The following is a 25,739-nucleotide window of genomic DNA, read 5'->3' as shown; positions in this document are numbered from 1 at the left end:
CCCCTCCCCAAGTGCAGCGCCCTCCCCATCCCGGAAACGCGCGCCCCAGCGGGCAGAGCAGTTGCACACGCGGACGCGCGCGCCCACAGAGGGTCTGACTTCGGGTCAACTTTCACGCGGTTCCCGGTGTGTGTGCAAACGGCAGTGCCCGCACGCGCGTGCCCGTCTCCGCCCAGGTGCCCACCTCCCATCGCCACCCGGCGTCCCGATTCCTAGACCTTCGCGGGCCTCTGTTCTAACGGGGGCCTAGGGCGAGGGCAGGGGCGCGCAGGACGAGCCAGAAGGAGGGGGGCGAAGACGCCTCTGGGCTGCCCACGCCGCCCCCCAGCCTGCTCGACTTCCCCTCCCGCGTCACCCTTCGGACACCCCTCGTCCATCGACGTGCCGGAGCTACACCGCCGCCCGCCCCTCCGGCCGCCCCCGCCCGCGTCCCCCGCCCCTCCTCCAGCCCTCCCCGCTCCGGCTCCTACACGAAATCTTCGATCACGCTCAGAAAGAATGTGCTACAACCTCGGCGCGGCCGCGGCCGCCACCACCGCGCCCGCGCCGGAGCCGGAGGAGCCGGAGCCGGAGCCGCCGCTGCCCCGCCTGTCCGGCCGGCCCCGGGCTCGCCGCGCGCTGTCTCCGCCGCCGCCGCCCCGCGCTCGCCCAGCGCTTGACGCAGTGAGCGCCGCAGCCCGGCTCCCGCCGGCTCCGCTCCGCTCCCAGTCGCAGGCCGAGACCAGCCCGGCGGGCTCCGGGAGGGGCAGGCAGGGCGCTAGGGGGAGGAGATCTGTCTGGAGCCAGCGAGGCCGGCGGAGGAAGAGCTGGAGGAAGGAGGGGAAGCCGCCGCCGCCGCCGCCGCCGCGCTCCGGGGACCTGGGCGCGCGCGCTGCGCTCTCCTGTGACCGTGCCTCCAGCCCCGGGCCCACAACCCAGAGCAGGTAGGAAGGGGATGGTGGGGGTGGGGGCTGCGGTTCGGGGGTCCTTTCTCCCGCGGCTGCAGGGCAGCAGGTCCCCGCCCCTGGGGGAGGCAGGGAAGAGGCTCTCCCGGGCGGCAGTGGGGGCGTGTGCGGGGTCCCCAGAGGCTCTCGCCGCCCGGGCCGCCCCAGTCCGCGCGCCCTGCCCTGAGCGTCCTCGCCGGGGCCGAGTCCCCCGCCAGTGGGGCTTGGTTATGGAGCGTTGTTTCCGCCGGTCCTCGCCGCCCCGCTCTCGGGTGCCGAGGCGATCGCACCCGAAGTTAGCAGTCGCCGGGCCCCGGCCGGACAAACTTCCCTCCCCGACGCCGCGGCCCGAAGGCCCGGGACTCCGGACCCCTCGGGCTAGAAGGCGCCGCGGGGACCCCGAAACTTTCCTGAGCCTTGTGAGCAGGAAGGGAGGGACAGGCAGGGATCGGGTAACGGGGTGGTCTTGCTTGCGAGACAGCAGCGGTGGCCGCGGCGCCCCAAGTTCATGCGGAGACCGCCCCCCCCATCAGGAACCCCATCTTGTAGTCGAGGGCGGGCAGGGAGCGGACTGAGTGTGCCCAGCCTTCTCACGGCCGGCGTGGGGGGAGCCTTGCTCGGAGCGGGCGTTACATGACCCCCGCCCCCACCCCACCGGGTCTCCTGGCTCCGCCGGCCGCGGCCGCTCTCCCGCGAGGGACCCGGCTCCAGGCGATTCCCAGGCGCCTCTGCCCCGAGCCTCTCCGGCCGGAAGCCGGGGGCCGGGCTGGGCTCCGGGGTGTGGCGGGACCCCAGCGCGCGGCTCTCAGCCTTCTCACCCTGCCGCTCTTGCCTCCACGCCCCCTCCTCGTCCCTCCTTCTTGACTCTCCGGTCTCTGGGTGTCGCCCCCAACTTTCTCTCTTCCCAAACTGCACCGTGTGGCCTGTGGCCGCCCAGACCGGCGCGATGCTAGCACCGTCCTCAAGGGAGCCCTCCCCGCTGGCGGGGCGTGGGGTTCCCGGCCCGACTGTGGCCGCTGAGCGGGAATTCCCTCCCGACCCACTGACGGGAGCCCGTCCCCCGCCCCATCTGAGCGGCGGTGGGCGTGCGGTGGTCGCGGCGAGCCGCCGGCTGGACTGTGGAGAGTAAAGGGGACCCGCGAAGCTTCCGGGAGGGTTTTGGGGTGTAGCTACAGCCTCGCGTGAGGGGAGGCGACGCCCCGGTGGGCCCCCCTGCAGCGTCGCCGGCACGCGCCCCTAAGGCCCAGGAGGGTTCTGTCCTCCCCTCCACCCACCCCAACACTCGGGTCCCAGCTTGAGTGGATTCGGGGGACGGAGGACACGGAGGGGGGGGTACTTGCATTTTCTCCCCGTCTGCTGCATCCAGGCCCCAGGGAGCCTGGGGGTCTTTGTCCCCAGGGCCGGCCTCGGGCCCCGCCCCCTCCATCAACTCGGGGACCCCGACGCCCTCCAGAGCTTCTGTGCCGCGCACCAACGGTCTCCAAGCCTCGGTGAGCGAGGAGCAGCATCCGTGTCCACCGCTCACCCGCTCTGGGTCTGGGGGTGGGGCAGGGGGCGTGGAGCGCGGTGTGGGGTCGCTGACAGAAGTCCTCGCCGCGGCGCCGGCGCCTCTGGAACAGAATTAATGACTTACACGCAGGCGGCCATCGGCGCGACCACGGGGGAGGGGCGACCGAGCTGAGACTCGGCGGAGAGGTCGGAGCCCTAAGGGGCGGCCTCCGCCGAGGGTGAGGGCGTCAGTGGCCGGGACCTCAAGCTGCCCCTCAGGCCCCACCTGCAATCTCCTGCGCCCCCAACTCTGGGGTTCGCTCTCTGCGCAGCTGGCTCAGGGACCTCCCCCACCCCCACCCCGTGCGGAGCCTGGACCCTCCCGGCCCCTCTGCAGAGCCCTGACCCCGGGCGGACGTATACTTGCCTGGCAGTGGGGCAGGTCCTTTGGCCTCCGCTCGCTCGCCTAAGAAACGGCTCATGGCCCGCGGACCTGGGGAGCAGCGGGAGGCTGCCCTAGCTCGGCCCCTGGTCTTCTGGGGTGGCCCCTCCCAAGCCAGCCCCATCCTTCCTGAGATATAGCTGCTGGCTGGGGTCGGGGGACTGGCCAGAAACAGGCATCCGTCAGCTCCGGGCAGGGGCTCGCCTGGGGAAGGTCGCCCTGGAGCCCCGGTTCCCATGCGTTTACTGCCTAGGGCTGGTGAGGCCAGAGGCTGATTTCTCAGACCTTCCAGGAGTGACCGGTGCCCCCGAGGAGGCGCTCCCCAGCCCCAGCTGCAGCTGGAGCAGGGGCGGCTCTGAGGCAGGAGGGGAGCCCTCTCCCTGGCCGGCCTGCTATCTGGTCCCCCAGCCCGGGCTGAGTACATCTGAGGCTTGCTGTGTCTACAGGGAGAGCCCGGAGCCTGGCCTTGGCCTAAGGCCTGCGGGGTGAGGGTCCAGGCAGGGGCAGCCCAAGGAGGGATGCAGCTCAGATGCCCCCGCGGTCCAGCAGCCTCCTTCCTTGGGCCTCACCCTGATCCCTGGGGCTGTGGCAGGCTTCTGGATACAGCGCTCCCCAGGGCCCGGTCCCCACCACCGAGCACGCTGGCTTCGCTGTAGCAGGCCCTTTATAGCCTGGCAGAGCCCCACCGTGCAGGCAGGAGGGGGCCTCAGAGCACTGAATCCCTAAGTCCCCACCTGGCAGCGGAGGCAGCTTGGTGCCCACTCCCCAAGTCCTGGCTGACCTGCACCCAAGCGGCGCTGGGGGAGGGGGTCTGCCAGCCCCTATAGGAGTCGCCTGTGCCGTGGGCGTTCATTCACATCCCCTCTCCGGTCCCCACACACTATAGGATTTATCTTGATTTGCTGCTTTTGAATTGAGTCAACTCTTTTGTATGCTCGGTGAATTGCCCAGCTGCTGGCGGGGAGCGGAGAGCGTGCCGGGGGTACTGAGGCCGGGAATCAGAGGCGGGCGGGGGACAGGAAGCGGGGAGGGGGCTGCGGGCCCCTGAGGGGACAGGCCGGGCGGCGCCGGGACGCGAGCGGGTCGGGCTGCGGGCTGGGCAGCCCCCCGGGCAGTCGAGAGCACCGCCGAGGCCTGCCTGGCTCCGATGAGGAGTCCCCGAGGGGCCAGAAGGCTCAGTCCTGGGGGCAAAGCTGCCCCTCGGGTTCTGCTTCAGACCGGCTGTGTGGCCGGGGTGGGGGGGGGCATGCCCCGGGGCCTCTCTGGGCCGTTTCCTTGCCTGTAACTTGCGGAAAGGGGGCTTCTGCACGCGCGGGTGGCAGGGGTCAAACTAAGAGGAGAGCTTGCTCAGAGCCCCCCCCCCGCCCCGCCAGCCTCCCTCCTCGTCTGCCCAGAGGCTGGGGCACTGAGGGAAGGAAGGGGACCCGGGCTGGGAGAGGGTGCCGACCCTCCCCGCCCCTCCCCCAGCTCTCTGCCCCCGAACCCCTGCCTTCTTCCAGGTGGGCCAGATCGACTGGCCGACCCGGGTCCTGAGAACGCCCGGGCTTTGCTTAAAGGGGAGGGGGTCGTGGGCAGCCCTTCCCAGCCACAGCTGCTGCGCGCTCCGTCACGGGAGGGCGGACGTGGGTGGGAGGCCGGCCAGGGGCCGAGAGGAAACCCTCCTGCGCTTTCTAGTACCTCCCCCTCGCGCTCCCTCCCCCGCGCCCCCACCCCCGGCTCGGCGGCGGGAGGGCAGGAGCCAGGCAGCGAGGAGGCCGGGCGGGCGCGGAGCAGGGGGGGCGCGCGGCTCGGCGCCGGACTCGGAGGAAGAGGGGGCGGGGGCGCGCGGCGGCGGGGGGGGCGCAGGGGCGGCGCGCGGGCTCGGGCGCCCCTGCCCGCGCGCGAGGGGCGGGGCGGCGCGCGGATCGATGGGCGAAGCTGGGGAGGAATTTCAATCCCCGGAGCGAAGTTAGAGCTTGAAGGACGGCGGCGGCGGCGGGCGCAGCCCCGGAACGGCGGCCGGGCGAGCAGGTAAGCGCGGAGCCGGGACCGAGCCTGGGGGCGCGGCAGTCCGGCCGCTCGCGGGGGCGGCGAGGCGGGCCCCGCGCCCTCGCACCCCGAGCGCCCGCACCCCGCGCCCCCGGCCCCTTGTGCGCCCCGGCCCCGCGCGCCCTCCGAGCGGAGCGGGCAAAGTTGGAGGAACTTGGCGGCGGCGGCGGAGCGGGCGCTCGGCTCAGCGGGGCAGAGGGGGTCCTGGTCGGGGCTCCGCGGCCGCCCCCGGAGCGCCCCTGCCCCGCGCGCCCCTGCCCCGCGCGCCACTGCCCCTCGCAAGGACTCGCCGCTCCAGCACCCTCTCCCCTTATCGCCCCTCGTCCCACCCCGCTCAGAGCCGCTGCTTCCCGTGGTCGACGCAGCGCGGCCCTTGCCCTTCCCCGAGCCTCCCCAGCCCGGGCTGCCTGGCCCCCGTCGGTGCGAGCGGGCATCACCCTTTTCCGTCTGCTCGCACTCCCGACGCCTGGCGCCTCCCAGCCCGGCACCCCGGACCGTCCAGCCATGCCCCCGGGAGGGGGGGCATTCCGCGAAAGGGGAGCCAAAAGCTCGGCGTGGGGGCGGGGGCCTTTGCTCAGAACCTGGTGGAGTTCTCCACCCCTCCCCCCACCTTGGACACGTTCCCTTCGTCATCCTTTGGAGGAGGGGCGCAGAGCCTTCTTGCCCCAGCGTGCCTCTGAGACAGGGGTCCCCTTCCATTCTGTAAAAGCTGCAGGCCACCTGCTTGCTGCTCAGGGTGGGGCCCTTGCAGGTGTTCCCCCTCCAAAACAGACCGGCAGCCTCTGGCATCAAAACCAGACTCTTCCCGACAGGAGCTGTGTGACCTTGGGGCAGGTAAGCCTCTCAGAGCCTCAGTTCCCAAATCTGTGAAATGGGGCACAAGGCTCGCCTGTGCTCCAGGGAAGGAACATCCCAGGGAAGGGTCAGCACTGGCAGGGCCCCTGGAGGTGTCTCCTCCAGGCTCGGGAGCCTCCAGCCAGGCTTGCAGCCCCAGCAGGGCCTCAGGTGTGAGCCGTTGTGGAGCGCCTGCTCGGGGCTCCCTCACTGCTGGGCTGGGAGGAAAGCGTCAACAAGAGCTAAGGTCTTGTGGGCCCTGGGGGGCAGGGGCTTTCAAGGCTGGGGAGCGTGGGGGAATACAGGGGAATAGGAAGGTAGCCTCCCCTAGGCTCCTCTCTGGCGGCGTGTCCCGTGGGGCCCCGGAGGAAAGGCGCACGTCGGCCCGTGTCGCCTTGCAGCTTCGAGTACTGTCCTGCTTCCTGCCCACCCAGCCCCCTGGCCTCCTGTGCCCTGGGTCCTTGCAGCTGTCTCCTTTTAGTTGAGCCAGCCCCCGGGGATGCTCTCCCAAACCCCACCCCAGGTTTGCGTCCCGCTTCATCAGAAAGGGAGACACTCCGAGATGGAGGCAAGGATGCCGGTGGCTGTGTGTTAGAGGGGAAGGCCCCCAGACTCTGGGTTCGGGGGTGGCAGACGTGCCTCACTCTCCTCGGCTTGTGGAGAGCTGCCCCCCCCCACCCGCAGCCCCGCAGGGTCTCCGGGTCTGGAAGGTTGGGAGTCACGCAGTCAGATCTTCTCGGACCCCCTCCTGCAGGCCGGCCGCCTGGGCACCACTCAGTAACACAGCAGCTGCGAGCTGGCAGTCCTGATGAAGGAAGCGGGGTGGGCGTCATCCTGCGACCTGGCAGATGTGAGGGGGTTGGCACGGGGTGTGGCGGTCACCCATACCTGGGCCTGGGGATAAGAAGGACCGAGGGCCCCGCTCCATTGCCCCCCAGGACTCCCTGTGGAAAGCTCAGCGGTTGTTCCCAGTGCCTTGGGAAGCCAGCACCCCCCACCCAAGCTGGGGAGAGGCTGTTGCTCCCCTAATTCCCTACCCCGCAAAGAAACAGGTGATGGGGTCCCCAGGAGAGACAGGGACCCAGCACCCCCGTCTTAGACCTTGAGAGTTTAAACCTAAAAGTCTCCTTGTAGCATCATCTGCTCCAAGAGAGGAAAAATTAATGGGGTCTAAATTATGACGGGGTCTCAGCACGGTAACAGGGGAGCGTCTCCCCGAGTTCCATATCTGTGTGTGTCTCTTACACAATGCACGCATGCACACACACTGCACACTTCCTGGGTCCCATGTCTGTGTGTGTCTAAGACACACACACGCACACCCTGGGTCCCACATCTGTGTGTGTCTTTAAGACACATACACACACACACCCCAGGTCACCCATCTGTGTGTGTCTCTAAGACACACACCCACCTACCCACGCACCCACCCACCAGCTCTAGGTTTCAGCGGGGTTTTCTAAGCACTCGGATTGCCTGGGTCAGAGCCCCACCCCCGAGAGGTCCAGGGCGTGAGCCCAGAACCCTCTTTCTGAGGACGCGCAGCAGCAGGAGAAATTTATGAGCAGAGGTGCTGGGACCAGGGTGTCCATGTATCTCCTCAGGAAACAGCCCCTGCGGATGCCCGGGCGGTGGTGGAGAATGCATGGTGAGTGGGGATGCGGTGGGTGTGTCGGGTGAAAGAAGCTAGTGAGTGACAGGCAGGAGCTGGATCTCAGGGCCTGGGACAGGGCCATGAATCTCCAGGCGTGAACCGGGAGCGGGTGGTGGCACTGCCATGGACGCAGGATACATTTGTCATCTCTCCAGCACCCCCGTCCCCCACACTGCCTTTCCCTCTGTGTCTCCAGTCATGGATTCCGGTTTCTTCCTGCAGAAGCTCGGGCGTCACCTGGCCCTGGGCAGGGCTCCGGGTGAGGCGGGAGGTGGGCTGATGGTGGAGTCTATGAAGGGGCTGGTCCCCAGATGCATGAGGGGCTTTGGTATCACCTGTCCCAGCACTCACTGCACAGATGGGGAGACTGAGGCCAGAGTGGGCAGGGTGCAGTCTGGGGACGCAGGGTGAGTGGGGCTGGTGGCCGGGCTCCCCCGTCCCCGCTGTGGGGGTTCGGGTATGGTCGCCTGAGCAGGGCAGGCCGGCCTTGGCTGCTGGGGACACCTGCCTCCTGGCCGTCCCCACGCCCCGTCGGGTACCCTGTGCCCATGTGCGCCCACGTGGATGAGCGAGGGGGGGCGGGTGTGGACACAGCTCCGTCTGGCCCCACTGCCGGTCACTCGTCCTGCCCACGTGTATCCAGTTGATTCCCAGCTTTGCCGAGCTCTCCGGGGAGGAAAGGGTGTGGAGAGACCTTGGGGACTCAGCACCCAGGTGGGGCAGGACTGAGGCTTCCGGCCCTCTGAGCTGGAGGGTCCTGATGGTTATTCCCTGGGTGGGTTGAGGGTCCACACGTGCTCTGCTGGAGCGCGAGCGTGTTGAGGCGCCGGCGACTGGGGGGCTTGTGTCCGGGTTGGGGGGACAGTTGGTGCACAGGCACAAGCACCCAGTCCTTCCCGGGGCAGCCAGCCCGTCTGGCCCCGCCTTTCAGAAGGGTCTAGCATCGCCCAAGCTCACACACGAGCCCGCTGGGGGGCCGAGGCTGGGGTCCTCCTGGGAGCCGGGTCTGGGTCGGCCGCTGGCTTGCAGGAGGAGCCGGGACAGAGGCTGAGGGTGGCAGGGACCGCAGGAGGGCCTGACAGCCTCCCTGGGGCCCCTTGGGGTCAGCAGGGGGCCGTGCCTTACCTCTCTGCTCTGCCCTGGGGGCTGGGGCGGTGCTGTGGGGAAACCGAGTCACAGCCCGCCCCCCCCCCCCTGCACTCAGGCTTCTCGTGACAGCTGTCCCCATGCCGGAGCTGGGGGACCCTGAGCCTCCGCCTGTGCCTGCTGGGCCCGCTCTTCCAGGTGTGATGGGAGCCTTAGTTCTCGTCCTCGGGGTTCCCGCCCCCGGGAGGGGGCCCCGCTCCTCCTTGGGGGGCTGCTGTACCGCAGGCCTGGGGGCTCCCGGAGGAGGAGTTTGGTAGGCCCTTCAGCGTTTAAATTCTGGACATGAGCTTGGGCAAACTCTGGGAGACGGTGAGGGATGGGCAGGCCTGGCGTACTGCAGTCCATGGGGTCGCGGAGTTGGACACGACCGAGCCACCGACAACATAAGCATCTGGGTGATCCGGCAGGGAGAGGCTGCCTGAGGGCGGGGCGCGGGGGTGAGGAGGGCGGGGGTTGCCTGGCATCCAGCCCCTCCTGGCCGACTGAGCATGGCCTCTGACTCAAGCCCTGGGGGGCCTTGGTCCTGCCGAAAATAAACCAGGATCTGTCGGCAAACACGAGGGAGCCTGGGGTTCCCAGCCCACGGGAGGGCTCCACCGGGACCCCAGGCTTCCTGCGGTGGGGAAACTGAGGCCCAGACTGCAGCACCAGCAAGCCAGGCCCTCCAGGCTCAGCCCCGCCCGCCTTGGAGAGAGCAGAGGGTCCTTTCGGACCCTGTTGCCTCGCAGCTGGGCCTCAGCTCCACCTCTGCTGCCTGGGGGCCCATGTTGGACCCCCCCTCTCTTTAACAGTCCCCCCCCTGCACCAAGCACAACTCTCTGCTGTCTGTCCCCCTCCCGCCCCCCGCCCCCGGCCGTGCTGAGCGCCACCCCCAGCCTGGAGCTGTGAACGGTGTGATGGCAGCCCAGGTCTGCCTCTGAGAGTGGCTGGAACATCCCCTCCCCCACCGTGGGAAGCCTGGGGTCCCGGCAGAGCCCTCCCGTGGGCTGGGAGCCCCAGGCTCCCTCGTGTTTGCCGACAGATCCTGGTTTATTTTCGGCAGGACCAACTCTCCCTCCGCGGCTCCCTGGAGCTGAATAAACGGAGACACAGACCAGGCGTGCCTCCCTGCATGTGGGGATGGTGCCGGCCGGGCTGGCCTTGGGGGGCTGAGAGCCCTGTGTAGGAGGGGCTTTCTGCATCCTTCCTGCACACAGTAGGTGCTGCAGAGAGAAGGCTTGTGAGCACGTAGTGGGGAGGTGCTCCCGCCCTTTGCTGTCAGGATGGAGCCTGGAGAACTTCCGGGAGGAGCAGCACGGACCCTCTGCATGCCCACCCGCTCCCGCCACTCCCGGCTCCCGTGCTGCCCTCGAGCCCCGCGGCCAGGGGCTGCCAGGAGCTTCCGGAGCTTGTGTCTCCTGCCCACCCCCTGCCATCCCCCCATCTCTACAGAGGGGTCTCCTCTACCTCTGGTCGCCCTGTGGAAGTTTCTGGAAGGGCCCAACGGCAGGTCAGGGGTGGCCCAGTGTCTGCTCTGGCCGGGCAAGCTGCGAACGGGCGCCTTTCTGCCTCGGTGCTTCCATCTGTCGAGTTGGTGGAGAGCCCGGCCCTCCCCAGGTGCTGGGCTGGGGGCAGAGCCCAGGGGCCGGGTCATAGTCTTCAGTTGGGAGGCGCCCTCCTCCAGCTGAGCCTGTTTTCTGCTCAGCAAGGGCAGGGCTGAGGTAGACGGCCAGCCGTGGTGTCTGAATGGGGGACCTGAGTTCTGTGGAAGACAGAGCCGCCCCTGGTGTTCGCCGGGGCCCTACTCAGCCCTGAGCCCCGCCTCCCTGGGGGCCCAGCCTGGCCCGTGTCCCCTCGAGCTGTGCTGTGGAAAGGTGGGGCTTGGAGAAGGGCCGCCCGCGTGGGGGCCCTGAGCTGGTGCAGGCTTGGTGCGCTGGAGGGGCCGGGCCAGAGGTGCAGGGTTGGTGGGCACAGGGGCCCCCGTGCCGGCTGAGAGGGCTGAGGCTTCTGGGGAAGACGTGAGTCTCGTTCTGTTTGCCTTGGGATGCTCTTGAGGACTTTGAGACGGTGAGGGACGCAGTTGGCTTCCGTGTCTAAAGGTCCCTGTGGCTGGGAGACGGGGCCGCTCTTCGGGGCTGATGGCACCGGCGAGGGAGAGCCTGGAGCATCTGTTTTGATGTTGCTTTAAAGATTGGAGCTGCGCTCCTGTAGAGAAGACGGTTCTGTAAAGCTACCCCATATTCCCATCTGTGTCCGTTACCAAGCGAGTGTGTGTGCGCAGGATAGGATGGTATAAAGCGAATCCTGCTCTCCTCCGGCACCCGCCAGCAGTTCAGAGCCGTCTTTCTAAGGGAAGCGGGGCCCGCGCCAGAGGACGCAGGGTGGCGAGAGGCCGGGGCCCCAGCGCCACTGTTGTGCCTGGTGGAAGTGTGCTCGCACGCGTGTGCTCACGCACGCCTCTCTGGCACCGCAGCCAACGGCAGGCACGGCCCCGTGACCGACGCTGCCTGACGGAGGGTGCGTTCCCGTCGCAGGTTCCGGTCTGGGGTCGGGAAACGTGCTCCTGGGGGTGGACACCCTCCCCAGAGCCCAGCCCTGCTTCCCTCCCAGCTCGCCTGGGGGACCTGCTCCATCGTGAGCTCACCGTCGCTGTGGCAGGCCTGCACACACCAGGGTGGGGCCCAGGGGCCCTTCCTCGGGGGGGTCCTTGGAAAGCCAAGGGCCTGGGGGAGCGGGTAAGGGGGGTGGTGGTGACCGCGGGGAGGGCATGTCTGCAGGCCGTGCAGGGCTGTCTCGTGAGTGTAGGTGGTGGAAGGCCACACCCCGCTGTGGGGCATCTGGTGGTGCCCTCGGCAGGAGGTGACAGGCCACGGGGACGCCTGCTTGGATCCTCAGTGAAATTCGTGCCTTCCAGAGCCGCACGGCCAGAGGGGGCGGGAGCCAAATTCAGATCCTTTCGGCTAGAACCCCTTTGATTTTCCTCTGCCCCCTGCACCCTGGGGGAAGATGTCTGGAAATTCTAAACTGCAGGAGAAAAGCCCCGTTCTGGGGGCCGGGCGATGGGGCTGTGGGTCCTGGGCAGGAAGGCTGAAGCCAGGTGACCTTCCACATCCAGAGCTCTAGGGCCTGAAGGGGAAGCAGCGGCGGGCGGGGCAGGGCCCGGCCCCTGGGTGCATGGCCCCCTTGCCGGTTCCCTGGGCTCACAGGGGAGGCGCCTGAGCCTTGTGGAGCACAGCCCTTTCCCCAGCCCGGCCTCTTGGCTCCTGCCTCACCTGCTGCCATCCTGGCCTCTGAGACTCGCAGAGCCCAGTGCCCGCCTGGGCGTGGTGGTCCAGACCCTGCCCATCCCGCGCCTGGTGTGGGCCCCCAGCAGCACCAGGGAGCCTCTTGCGGCTGAGAGGGAGGGGGCTGGGCCCCAGCTCGTATCATGAGCCCCAGAACCAAGACCCGCCTGTCTCTGACACGCCTCGCCTCAGCAGCCCCTCTGCCCATTTTACAGCTGGGAGAGCTGAGTCTCGGGGCAGGAGGCTGAGCTGGGAGCTGGCTGTCCATGGCTCTGGGCCCTTGACTGCAAATGAGCAGGGGCCCGGCCCCAGCAGGCGCCGAGGCGGGGCCCGCCTGGCTGGCTGTGGGCGAGTGGCCCGCGGGGTTCAGGCTGCCCGGGCTTGCCCCCTCCTGTCCTGTCCAGGGTTGTGTGTGCTCAAGGGAAGGTGCGCCAGGGTCGTGGCACGGGGTCCTTCTGTTTGAGTGAAGTCTTGGACCGGCACAGAGGCTGATGGCCTTGGGGGCCGCTTGGTTACCCTGGAGGTGACTCTGGCCTTTAGGAAAAAGCTGGTCACCTGTGAGGCTGGCGTCCCGTGGAGGCTGGGGTGTGTGTCCGAGTGTGCTCCCTGGTTTCTGGAGGTTCCTAACAGCGTGAGCACGCTTCTCTGCCCTTGGGATGGGATCCTGCAGTGGCTCAGCCACCGCCCAGGTGAGTCTTAGACCCTTCCCGTCACCCTGCCCAGGCACAGATCGCCACCTGCCTCTGTAGGCTTCTTACCAGGCTCCCGCGGGAGGGTTGCAGCCCCTCACATTCCCGCAACACCTGGCAATGTTGGTCTTTTTTATTACAGATATGCTGGGCAGGGGTAGGGGGGCTGTGGTTTTAATTTGCATTTTCCTAAGGACCAGTGAGGTTGGATCTTTCCTCGTGTGTTTGTTGGAACTCACATTTCGTTTCTGATAAAATGTCTGTCTAAATCTTTTGCCCATTTTAATGTGTTTATTTGTCTTAACTGAGTTTCAAAATTATTCAGAATTGTTGTGAGAGAGTTCTTTATACGTTCAGAATACAAGTCTTTTATCTGAAGTATGATTTGCAAATATCTTATCCTGGTCTGTATCCTGCCTTTCATATTTTTCATGGTGTCTTGCAGCACACAAGTATAACGGCGTGTTGTGTGTGATGAAGTTTGCTTTATCAGTTCTTTTTTATGAATCGTATCACTGGTGTTATACTTAAGAATCCTTTGCCTAATCCAAGGTCACAAATATTTCTTCTGTGTTTTCTCCTAGGAGTTTGCATTCTAATTTTCGCTCTTGGATTTAGGTTTATTGACCGTGTTAAGTTCCTGTTTGTGAATGCTCTGTATGGCCCCTCATTCATTTTTCGGTACAGGGGTATCTAACTGCCCCAGCACCATTTTAAAAGCGAAAATAGTTATTTTTAATTGAAAGATAATTGCTTTACAACCGAGTGCTGTGTTGCTTTCTGTCAACCCCCAGCAGGAATCGGCTGTAGGTGTTCATGTGTCCCCGCCAACCAGGCTGTTGCAGCGCCCTGGCGTGAGTTCCGTTGGCTGTTGGAGACGGCGTGCCCCTGTTCCTCCCTCCTCGCCGCCCGCCCTCTGCTTCCTCCCCCGCTGCGTCCACAAGCCTGGTCTCTGCGTCTCTGTCTCCGCTGCCGCCTGCACGTGCCTGCAGCCGTGCTGTCTTTCTAGATCCAGCACCATGGTTTGAAGAGACTGGCTTTTCTGTTAAGTCTTCCTGGGACCCCAGGGGCCAGGGTTTGCCTCTGGCCTCAGCTCTGCCTCAGCGACGTGTGCGTCCGACCTTTCGCCAGTACTGCGCAGGCTCGATCGCTGTGGGTTTGCGGCCCATTTGGAAAGTGCGTCGTGCTAAGTCCTCTAAGTTTTTCTTTTCAGAATATTTTCTGCTATTCCTAGTCCTTCACATTTCTGTGCAAATTTTTAAGATCACCTTGTTAATTGGAAAAAAAAAAAAGTGCTTGCTGGGATTTTGATGGGCTTTTGTTTAATTCATAGATCAGCTTGGAAACGTTGTCCTCCTGTCCATGAACATGGACTGTGTGTCTCCAGGAATTGGACCTTTATTTTCTCTAAGCAGTTTTTTGGGGTCATTTCCAGTGTGCAAGTCTCGCAAATTAAATTTCTGTTGTTAAATTTATTCCTAAGTGTTTTTTGATGCTATTGTGAATGGGATTATTTTCTTAATTTCATTTTCAGATGTTTATTGCTAGTACATAGGAGTAAAGCTGAGTTCTGTATGTTGATGTTTTATCCTATGACCTTGCTGAATTTAATTATTGGCTAGTTCCACTAGACTTTTGTGGATTCCTTAGGATTTTCTGCGTGTCCTCTGCAAATAAGGGGAGTCTTACATCTTCTTTTTCAAACAGGCTATCTTTTATTAGGATTATTTTTCTTGCCTTATTGCACCGGCCGGGACCTCCAGAGTCATGCTGAGTGGCGCTGGTGCTTCCTGCCTGACCTTAGGGGAGAGCAGTCAGCCTCTCACCATTAAATGCGTTAGCTGTGGCTCTCCCAGATGGTCTTTCTCGGGTTGAGAAGTCCCCCCGAAGTACTGGTGTCTGAGTGTTTCTGAGCTGAATGTGTGTTGGGTTTGGTTTTATGCACCTGCTAACGTGGTTGTGGCTTCTGCCCTTTCATCGGTGTGACTTCGGTTGATTTTCAGAGGTTGAACCAGCCTTGCATTGCTGGGGTGAATGCCGCCTGTACATCCCTTTTTCTTTATTGCTGGAACTGGCTTGCTGCTGTTTCATGAAGAATTTCCGTGCCAGTGCTCATGAGACGTTTGGGTCTGTTATTTCCTTGTGGTAGCTTTGGTTTTGGTAGCAGGGAAAGTACTGGTCTCGTAGAGTGAGTGGGGAAGGTTTCCTTCCTCTTTTTTCCCGAGTTTGTCCAGATTCAGTATGGCTTTTAAAAAGTGTTTGACAGTGTGCAGGTTAAGCCGCCTGGGCTTGGACTTTTCTTTGTGGGAGTGTTTTAAATTAATCATTCATTTTTGGGTAAATGATCGTGAGTTGATCCAGGCTTTCTGGTTTTGAATCGGTTTTGTTGATTTGTGTCTTTCTGTGAATTTGCCGCGTGTCTTCTAAGTTGTGTAGTTTGTTGGTGTAAAGTTGTTCACGGTATTGCTTTTATACCCCTTTGATTTCTGTAGGGTTGGTAGCAATGATTTCTTTTTAACAATAACTGATTTTGGTAATTTCTGTTCTTTTTTTTCCTCCGTCTGTCTAGCTAAAGGTTTTGTCATTTTGTTAATCTTTTCAAATAGATAATTTTTGCTTTGATATATTTTTCTGTGTTTTCATCAGCCTTGGTTCTGATTTTTTACTTCCTTTGTGCTACTTGCTTTGACTTTTTCTAGTTTCTTAAGGTGGGTCCTTTGGTCATCGAGATTTTCTTCTTTTTTGGCGCACACTGAAAGCTATAAATTCCCGTCTAAACCCTGCTTTACCTGCATCTCGTGGACTTTGACATGTTCTATTTTCATTTAATTAAAGGTGGTATCTAATGGCCTTCGTGATTTCTTTGACTCATGACTATTTTTAAAATTGCTGTTTACTTTCCAAATATTTGAGGATTTCTCAGATTTATTTCTTTTGTTAATTTCTAGTTCATTCCACTGTGGTTGGTGAACATACTTTCTATGGTTACATTCATTTTAAATTTATGGATTTGGCCTAAAATACTGTGCATCCTGAAGATTCACCACCTGTGTTTGAAAAGAACGTGTATTCTGCTGGGTAGGATGTTCTACAAACGTCAGATCAGGCTGGTGATGGTGTTGTTCAGATTGCCTGTATCTTTGCTGATTCCTTCTGTCTGGTTTTCTCAGTTATTGAAAGTGGTAAATTATCTGTTTCTCCTTTCAGTTCTGCTAATTTTTGCTTACTGTATTTTGGAGCTCTTATGGGCATGCTGCTGCTGCTGCTGCTAAGTCGCTTCAGTCATGCCCGACTCTGTGCGACCCCATGGACTGCAGCCCAGCAGGCTCCCCTGTCCCTGGGATTCCCCAGGCAAGAACACTGGAGTGGGTTGCCATTTCCTTCTCCAGTGCATGGAAGTGAAGAGTGAAAGCGAAGTCGCTCAGTTGTGCCCGACTCCTAGCGACCCCATGGACTGCCGCCCCCCAGGCTCCGCCGTCCCTGGGATTCTCCAGGCGAGAGCGCTGCAGCGGGTGCCACTGCCTTCCCCACATTACGGGCGTATTCGTTTACGGCTGTCACCTCTTTCTGAGGCATCGACTTGAACACGATTATGAAACGTGTCTCTTTGCCTTCGGTGTGCTCCTTGAGGTCTCTTTGCCTGATGTTGACCTGCCTGTTCTGGCTCTGACGCGGCTCCTGTTTGCATGTATTTTTCTCTCCTTTTTCTTTCATCACAGTTGTATGTTTGAACCTAAAGTGTGAGATTTTTGGACAACATATATTTGGATCTTGCTCCTTTAATCCAGTCCGACAGCTTCTGCCTGTTCATCGAGCCACTCAGTCTGCTTGCATGGAAAGCAGGTTCTGATTTGACGCGGTTGCCGTTTTCTGAGTTACTTTCTGCACCTCTCATCTCCTTCCTCCTGTCTGTCTTTTGATGTCAGGTAAATACTTTCGGTGTACTGGTTTAGCTCCTTGGTTAATTTTTAAACTTTGTTTCTTCGCATTGCTTTCCTAGTAGTTGCTCTGGGGATTGCAGTATGCATCTTAATACAGATGACATCAGATTCACACTGATTTTTTTGCCGTTGTTCAGTTATTAAGTCGTGTTTGACTCTGCGACCACATGAACTGCAGCTCGCCAGGTTTCCCTGTCCTTTGCCGTCCAACCATCTCACCCTCTGTCGTCCCCGTCTCCTCCCACCTTCAATCTTTCCCAGCATCAGGGTCTTTTCCAGTGAGTCAGTTCTTCGCATCAAGTGGTCGAAATACTGGCGTTTCAGCTAAAGCATCAGTCCTTGCAGTGGATATTCAGGACTGATCTCCTTCAGGATGGACGGGTTGGACCTCCTTGCAGGCCAGGGACTCTCAAGAGTCTTCTCCAACCCCACAGCTCAAAAGCAGCGATTCTTCTGCACTCAGCTTTCTTTGTAGTCCAGCTCTCACATCCATACACGACTACTGGAAAAAAACCGTAGCCTGGACTAGATGGACCTTTGTTGGCGGGTGATGCCTCTGCTTCTTAATGCACTGTCTAGGCTCGTCACAGCTTTTAATGCAGACTTAAGTGTGGTGAAGTACGGAAGCTTTGCTCCAGCATAGCTCCGTTGCCCCTCCCTCTTTTGCGCTGCAACTGCCCTGTGAAGTCCGTCAGTATGTGTGAGTTACAGCAGCAGGGCAGTGCCAACATCGTTGCTTTATATGCTCTGATGTTATTGAAAGCAGTTGAGGGGACGGAAGGGGAAGCAGCGCCCTTAACAGAGCCCTGTATGTTTGTCCGCACGCTCACCGTGCCCAACACTCCTCTTTCTTTCTGTGGGTTTGGGTTGCCCTGGACGTGACTGCCCTTCAGCCTGAAGGTCTCCTTTGTAAACGTCGCCTGGGTCGGGGATGCCAGCACCAGATTCGCTGTCTTTGTCTGCGCGCGCCCTCGGTTTGCCTTCGTTTCTGAAGGATGGTTTCCCGGGATGTGGACTTGCGGCGATCTGAGCTTGCCGCTCTGGTGCCTCTCCCCGCCGTGGTTTGGCTGGCCCGCCCACCCTTGGCCGTGCCATCTGTAGCTTGTGAGTGGCGCCTCGGGCTTCTCTTGCTGTTCTCTCTCCCTCAGCGGTGTGATCACGGCGTGTCTGGGTGTGGATTTTTTTGTTTTCATCCTTCTTGGGGTTTGTTGATCTTCAGTTTGTTAGATTGATGTTTTTCATCAGATTTGGGGCGTTTTTAGCTGCTATTTCTTCAAATATTTTCTTCCCTCTTTTTCTTCTCTTCTCCTGGGACTTGTATCACATACGTGTTGGTACCAAGCCCTTGATGTTGTCTCCCACAGATGTCTGAGGCTCACTTTATTTTCCTTATCTATTTCCTAAAAAAGGATTTATTCATGTGGGTGCACCAACAAATATTTATTTGAACAGTAGCTCTTTCTTAGCTGCAACATATGGGATCTTTATTGCAGCACGTGGGATCTTTAGTTGCGGTATATGGGATCTTGTTCCCTGGCGAAGGATCGAACCCGGGTCCGCTGCCTTGAGGGTGCAGAGTCTCAGCCGCCGGGCCACCGGGGACGTCCCCCTCCTCTTACTGTTTCTCTCTGTTCTTTAGGTTGCATACTTTATTTTGATCTGTCTTCAGGTTCACTGCTCCTTTCTTCTGCCATCTCAGATTGACTGTTGAGCCCTTCATGAGTTTTTCACTTCAGTTATTGCACTTTTGAATCCGAAATTCTGCTGAATAATTCCTCTCTCTTCATGTAGGCGCTCTGGTTTTTGAGTCCATGTCATCATATCGTCCTTTCATCTTTAAACGTGATTGTCTTTTGCCCTTTTTAAAAACAGATTCATGGTTGCTGCTTTGAAGTCTTTGCTATACACCGCGACATTTTGTGACATTCAGTGACAGTTTTTATTGACTGCTTTTCATTTGAGTATGAGTTACCTTTCCTGCTCCTTTCCACATCCTGTGATTCTGTGTTGAAAATGGGCATTTTAGAGAGCGTACTGCAGCACCTCTGGATTCTGATTCTCACCCCCCCAGCCCCCATTTGCTAGGTCTTCCGTTTGTTTATTGGGTAACTTGCCTGGACTAAAACTTTGAAATCCATGTCCCCTGATGTGTGATGATTGCTGTCTGTGCGTGGTCTGCCTTTTTTGAAAAAACGAACTCCTGGTTTCCTTTTAAGTTTCGGCTCCCTAGGGATCATCTCGGTGTCTGCTTAGCTTAGTGGTCAGCCAGTGATCGGTCAGAGGTGTGTGAGGCTTTCTCTGTCTGCTGATGGATCTGCGTGTGGGTTTAGGGGCACCCTCAAGGACCAGGCAGTCTCGAGCCTTTTACTCTCTGCCAGACTCTCTTGCGCCTCCCCTGCGTGTGTCCACAGGCCCTCAGTAGCCCAGGGCCGTGTGGATTTCTTGGGCTCTGTCTGCTCTCCCCGAGGCGTGCCACCCATCAGTGGGGCTTATGTGGAGGGTTGACCGAGCACGTCTACGGCGGCCACGTTGCGTGTCTTTCTCGGTCAGGTTTCCAGCTAGTCGCCTGGCCTGTGGCTGCCGCAGCCAGGATCACAGTCTCAGCCTGGTGGCGAAGCTGGCTTTCCTCACTCCCTCGCCGCTGAGACTGCTGCTTGCTATCGACATCACTGCTGCTGAGCGTGAGTTTTGTGCCTTCTGCTCTAAATCAAATCAGCCTCTGGCGGTGAAGCTTCTGGTTTCCGTGGCCTGCGCCGTGCTGCCCTGTCAGGGCGCTGCTCCAGCCGAGCTGGGAGTGGGGAGATGGGAGCAGTTCCAGGTAAGAGTATCACAGATTTCCCCTGGCTTATTCAGCGTCTAATCATTTTTCCTGGATAAATGCCTTCTGGTCAATTTCGAGGATACTGAGATGGTTATTTTTTATCTTTTTTTTTTTTTTTTTACTATTTTTATAGTTTTGGGGAAAGGATTTGGCAGCCCTCTTCCTCCAGTGTGCTGGAAGACCCATCTCGTGGTGCCACCTTCTAAAAACACAACTTTTAAAAACAGGCAGCTCCATGAATTATCACAAAGTGAAATTCGTTTCAGAACCAGCTAGTTCAGAAAATAAGACGTGACTTGCGTCCCGGGACGTCCTCGCGTTCCCACGTGGTTGTTACCCCCTCTGTTCTCCTTAAAGGGAAGCACTGCTCTGGTGTTTAATCCTGTCGTGTCCTGTCTCTATGCTCTGCGTGAATGCGCGTGTCACTCAGTTGTGCCTGACTCTCTGTGACCCCATGGACTGTATCTCGCCCGGCTCCACCGTCCATGGGATTCTCCAGGCAAGAATACCAGAGTGGGCTGCCGTGCCCTCCTCCAGCGGATCTTCCCGACCCAGGACTGAACTCGGCTCTCCTGCGCCGCAGGCGGATTCTTTGCCGTCTGAGCTGAACTAACGACACGTATTCCTTGGAGGCCAGCTTTCTTGCTCGGCGCGTCTCTGCGAGGCCCGTGGCGGCCGTGCCGCACGCGCCATCCGTGTCTCCAGCGCTCCTTCTCCTTTGCTCTGCCCGGCTGCTGATGGGCGTTGGGCTCTTCCAGTCTCCAGCGACGGAGGCTAGTCCTGTTAGGAGCGTCCTTGCACTCGCCTCTTGGTGGGCGTGGGCACCCGTTTCTCAGCAGTGGGGCTGTGTGTGGGGTTGTGGGGTTGTGGGGCTGTGAGTTCAGTTTGAGACGTGCTTGCAGGAGCTGATGCTCTCCTGAGGCCGCCCCGCCCCCGTCAGCGCCACTTCAGTGCTGATGGCTCTGCACCCTTGGCAACACTCGGTCCTGTCCTTTTCGTTTTGCCCCTGCTAAAAGGTGGGCACCTTTTCCTATGTTTCTTGACCAAACATTGCTCAAAACTTGGACCCATTTCTTTCTGTTGAGATCCTGCCTTCGTCTCATACACCTGTAAGAATTCTTTCTGTTCTTTTCCAGTCTCGATTGTATGGCTTTTCCGCGTCTCCCCCACCCTGTGTCTTGACAGCCCCTCTTCCACTCGCGTCTTTTAATGAGACGTTCTTCCTTTTGCTGTAGCAGGCCACGTCCCCTTCAGCGTTGGAGCTTTTTGTTAGCTTAAAGCACAATCTTTCCTCACCTCAGGTTTCTGAAGAGGCTCCTCTAGACGCGTCATTGTTATTTGACTTTCAGTCCATGTGGAATTAATTTTTATTCTATGGTGTGAGGTAGGGATTGGTTCATTTCTTTTCATATATATTAATCCAGTTGATCTCACACCTTTTATTAAAAACACCACCCCTTTTCAATGCATGATTTCATCCATTTTAAGCTTAGCATTTTTGGGATCCATTGTCGATCCCATGCAGTCATGATGAATAATTCAGAGATAGCTGGGTACCTTTTGTCCGATTCTCCCCAGGAGTAACATCTTGCAAACCTATATGGCAACTGGGACATCGACAGTGATGCAGTCCAGATCCAGAACATTTCCATCAATACAGAGACCCTTACCGCTTTTTGCAGCCACGTGGCCGCACTCAGCTCCCTCCCCTCTGACCCCTGGCAGCCGCTGATCTGTCCCCCACTGGTCTGACTTTTGTCTTTTCACGTAGACTCTGTAAGTGGAATCATGTGTTATGTGACTTTGGGGGGCTGAATTTGTTTTCACTTAGCAGAATTTCCTGGAGGTTCATCCAAGTTTTATTTGACAAAAGCCCGTTGTTTTTTGTAGCTGAGTAATGACATTGTGTCTCATCTGGTCTCTCTACAAGGTGCCCTGTGTGTATTAGTTACGCTTGTGAACGTGCTTGCTAGTGCGTGAGCCCAGTTTCAAGGCTGTGCAGGGTCCTGCTCTCTGTTCCATTAATATGACATGTCTGGGGTCATATCATATGATGGTACAGCCAGAGGCCCGAGGGGCACATGGGGAAGAAGGCCGCTTCCCTGCGTGGACCCCACAGGTGTGGGCTGCTCAGGGACCGTGTGCATGTTTCTGGGTGTTTGGATAACTTGGGGGTTTCAGATTGTCCTATTGCCTGGGATCTGCAGAGGGCTCCTCTGGGAAGGTTTAGGCCATCAGCTGGAGCCCTTGGGAAGCTGTGGAATCGGTGGCGAGGGCAGAACACGTCCTGTCGCTTTGTTTTCCCTCATTTTGGCACATCCTCCCACCACGTTGTCCATTTACAGCCGCTCCTCTCGGCGCGGTGCGGTGTGAAGCCTCCGCAACAGTGCAGATGGGGGGGTGGGGTCTCAGGTTCTTGACCAAGTTCACGTGGTCCCTGAAGCAGGGCCAGTGGGGAGGGCCTCTCTGGTCCCTTAAGCTCTTGGTTGTCTCCAAGAGCCCTCAACTGGAGACGGGAGCCCTTCCTCAAGCTGGCAGGGATCAGAGCCGATGCCGGCGACAGAACGAGGACTCCTGGAGCTGCCTGAGTAGCTGCGTCCCGGAGAGGACCCTGGGTCAGGATGCGGGAATCTGGGCTCTAGCCCTGGCCCAGTGCTGTCTGCCTTCCTCTTCATAAAGGAATGGGTAGGTGGCTGAGGTGGTGGGTCTGTAGATGGATGTGACTGGATGATGAGTGAAATGTATGGAGGATAATTGGAAGGGTGAGTAGATGGGGGATGGATGAGTAAGCTGGATGGATGATGGGATGGATGGATGATGGATGATGGGATGATGGATGATGGGATGGATGGATAGATAAGCTGGATGGATGATGAGATGATGGATAAACTGGATGGATGATGAGATGATGGGTGATGGATGAATAAGCTGGATGGATGGTGGGATGGATGGATGGTGGGATGGATGGATGGGTGGATGAATGATGGATGGATAAACTGGATGGATGATGGGATGATGGATGATGGATGAATAAGCTGGATGGATGATGGATGGTGGGATGGATGGATGGGCGGATGAATACTGGATGGATAACTGGATGGATGATGGGATGGATGGATGATGGGATGAATAAGCTGGATGGATGGGTAGATGGCTGAGGTGGTGGGTCTGTAGACGGATGTGACTGGATGATGAGTGAAATGCATGGAGGATAATTGGAACGGTGAGTGGATGGGGGATGGATGGATAAGCTGGATGGATGATGGGTAAATGGATGATGGATGATAGGATGATGGATAAACTGGATGGATGATGAGATGATGGGTGATGGATGAATAAGCTTGATGGATGATGGGATGGATGGATGGGTAAATGGATGATGGATGATAGGATGATGGATAAACTGGATGGATGATGAGATGATGGGTGATGGATGAATAAGCTGGATGGATGATGGGATGGATGGATGGGTAAATGGATGATGGATGATAGGATGATGGATAAACTGGATGGATGATGAGATGATGGGTGATGGATGAATAAGCTGGATGGATGATGGGATGGATGGATGGGTAAATGGATGATGGGATGGGTGGATGGATGGGTGATAGATAAGCTGGATGGATGATGAGATGATGGATGGATGGATGATGGATAAACTGGATGAATGATGAGATGATGGGTGATGGATGAATAAGCTGGATGGATGGATGGGTAAATGGATGATGTGATGGATGGATGATGGGATGCATGGATGGGTGGATGAATGATGGATGATGGGATGATGGATGGTGGGATAGATGGATGGATGGATGATAGATAAGCTGGATGGATGATGGGATGATGGGTGATGGATGAATAAGCTGGATGGATGATGAGATGATGGATAAACTGAGTGGATGATGAGATGATGGATGGGTGGATGGATGATGGGTGGATGGGTGATGGATGAATAAGCTGGATGGATGATGGGATGGGTGGATGGATGGATAGACAGATGTGTGAGGAAGGAAGGATGGATGCTGAACAGGTGAACGGGTGGCTGAAGGATGCGTGAGTGGAGGATGGATGAATTGATGGTGGGTGAATGGATGATGGGTAGATACGCCTGCAGGGACTGAAGACACACACTGTCGGTGTGGACAAAGGTTTGGAATAAATGGGAGTGTAGACGGCCCCTGGCTCAGAGACAAGTGGCACCAGACTGCAGGTGGGGATCCTGAGGGCCAGGGAGGGGGCTGGGGCGAGCTCACAGAGGCAGGTAGTCGCAGAGCAGAGGCTTGAACCCCAATCTGCCCGAGTCCACTTCCAGGCCTCCTGCCAGCCCTTCCCCCCTAGAGAGGCAGGGGTAACCGAGGGGTCCAGCCACCTCACACAGACGCCAGCAGTGGTCCGGGCAGACGGGTCAGCTGGCGCTCTCTGGGGGTGTGCAGTGGGCCCAGGGATCTGGGGTCTCCACCCACGGCTGCCCCTTGAATGGCCCTGCAGGTCCTCGGCCCTTACCCCGAGGCTGGTGAGACCTCGAGGTCGCTGTTGGGGGACGTGTGGCCCCTCCGCCAGTCTCCCCACTGTGAGGTGGGGCAGGGTCAGGGTGCCCCGCGTGAAGACCGCGCTTGGCTGAGGCCCTGCTGCCCAGCCTTGTCTGTGCTACCTCAGGCCAGTGGGGCTGGCCGCTGGGATTGTTTTCCGTGGACCCCAGGTGGGCAGCGAGAGCTGGGGTGTTGAGGAGTCCATGAGGGCGCCGGCCTCTCTGAGGAGCTATCTTGGCCCCGCACCCAGGATGTCACTTGGCTGCGTCTGGAGGCTGGGCCAGGGAGCCCGGGAAATGTTCAACTTTGAAAAATGGACCTTCACAGCTCATTAGGCGTCCATCGCATGGCCGGGTGCCTCGGGCGGCAGGGGAGGAGGAGGACGCCGTGGCGTGGAATCGCTGGGGTATTTAAAGGCCGCTCTGAACCCCTGGCTAGCGCCTCGAGCTGCCCAGTGCGGCGGTGCCTGGCCGGCCAGGCATTCAGGACGGCCATGTGGTTGGCGGGGTGGCGCCCAGGCTGTGTGCAGCAGCGTGATCCCGGCCAGACCCTCCTGGTGGCTTCTGTCTCCTGGCGGCCACTTCTGACACGAGGCCTCAGCTTCTCCACCTGCCCCGTGATCGGTGGGCTGAGCGGAAGGCAGGGTGGCTGGGAGGATGGTTAGGAGCCGTTGTGAGGCCTGGGGGAGAGTCTGCTGGCACCCACGTCCTCCAACCCCCATCCGGGTGCTGCAGCCAAACCCTGCCCCCCAGGGCTGCTCACTGGGGCCCAGACAGCTCCATCCAGCCTGCCTGCCTGCGGCTGGGCTGGCAGAAGACCCTCGTGGACCCGTCAGGGGCTGCAGGGCCAGGCCGGGCTGCTCGCTTTATCCGGGCAGAGACCCCTCTCTGGCCTCACACCCGCTGGCCATCCTGCCTGGTGGAGGGGCTTCTCTCTCCTCGGCCTGGCTGGGAGGGCCCTGATGCCAGCGGGGGCGGACAGGGAGCAGGGTGGGGCGGCCAGGAGAGGCCCGTGACGTCAGCAGAGGCCAGGCTGCCCTGTGATGCTCTCAGTGTGGAGACCTGCTCTCTTGCACTCCGCTGTCTGCGGGAGATGCGGGGGCTATAGATGGGAGGCACCGGGCTGGACTGCAGCTGGGGCTGGTTGGGGGAGAGGCAGGGCCGGGACCTCCCCGCACAACCTCCCGGACTGTCCGAGGGCTCTGTGACCGTGGGCGAGCTCCCCCGTCTCTGGGCCTCATTTCTAGCCGGAAGTTGAGGGAAGCTTCCCGAATCCCCACCTCGAGAGTTGAATGAAAGGAGGCAGTAAAAGAGGGTGCCTGCTTCCCCCGTGACCACATGCTGGGCCGTGGGGGTCAGGGATCAAGGTCCAGGGGAGGCCCAGTTGGGCCGCCTGCACCCCTGGATAGGCACGTGCCGCGCACAGCCTGTATCTACCCCGACTGTGGGCCCGCCTCCAGGTCAGAACACGCAGGCGTGTGCGTGCCGGCAAGCACGCGTGTGGACAGCGGGGGCGCACCTGCAGGCCTGTCTGTGTGCCCAGCTCCTGTGGATGCCTCGCGGGTGCCCACGGCCCCACCTGAACACGCTCCCCCCACCGGCTTGTCCCCGAGGCACCCCCAGGCACGGAGCAGGGGTCTGGGAGGCCTGGATGGTGCTGACATGTGGATGCGTGTGGTGGGGTCCCCAGGGGCACTGGCCCCATCAGAGCCCCGGGGCGGGGGCTCCCGGAAGACGGGGAAATGCTTCTCTCTTCCCTGGAAACGGCCCCCCTCCCCGAGAACAGGAGTAGGTGGGAAGCTTCCGGAAGCCCCCATCTGGCTGTGATTCACGCAGGATGTGCTGGGGCCGTCACAGCTGAACAGCACCCCGCCCCCAGGGGTGCCAGACGCAGCGGGGAGGCCTCTGGAGGCCCTGGGCTCCTGGACTCGCTCCTGCCTTCTGAGAGGGGAGCCGAGGCCGAGGACAGCCTCAGCCGTGGC

At 59.9% G+C, this 25,739-nt stretch overlaps 1 protein-coding gene across 1 annotated transcript in view; it reads left to right on the top strand.

Annotated features, from left to right (window-relative positions):
* Positions 1–859: 859 nt before the first annotated feature.
* The window catches only part of ELFN1 (extracellular leucine rich repeat and fibronectin type III domain containing 1), a 61,991-nt gene continuing 37,111 nt past the window's right edge, over positions 860–25,739 (top strand). Inside the window, exon 1 of the mRNA XM_027961243.3 lies at positions 860–923. The gene's annotated coding sequence lies outside the window, so the exon portion shown is untranslated. The remainder of the gene's footprint in view (positions 924–25,739) is intronic.

Source organism: Ovis aries, chromosome 24 (assembly GCF_016772045.2).
Source record: "Ovis aries strain OAR_USU_Benz2616 breed Rambouillet chromosome 24, ARS-UI_Ramb_v3.0, whole genome shotgun sequence".
Taxonomy (NCBI): domain Eukaryota; kingdom Metazoa; phylum Chordata; class Mammalia; order Artiodactyla; family Bovidae; genus Ovis; species Ovis aries.
Note: the sequence above shows the minus strand (reverse complement) of the source record. Positions and strands in the feature narration are given on the sequence as shown.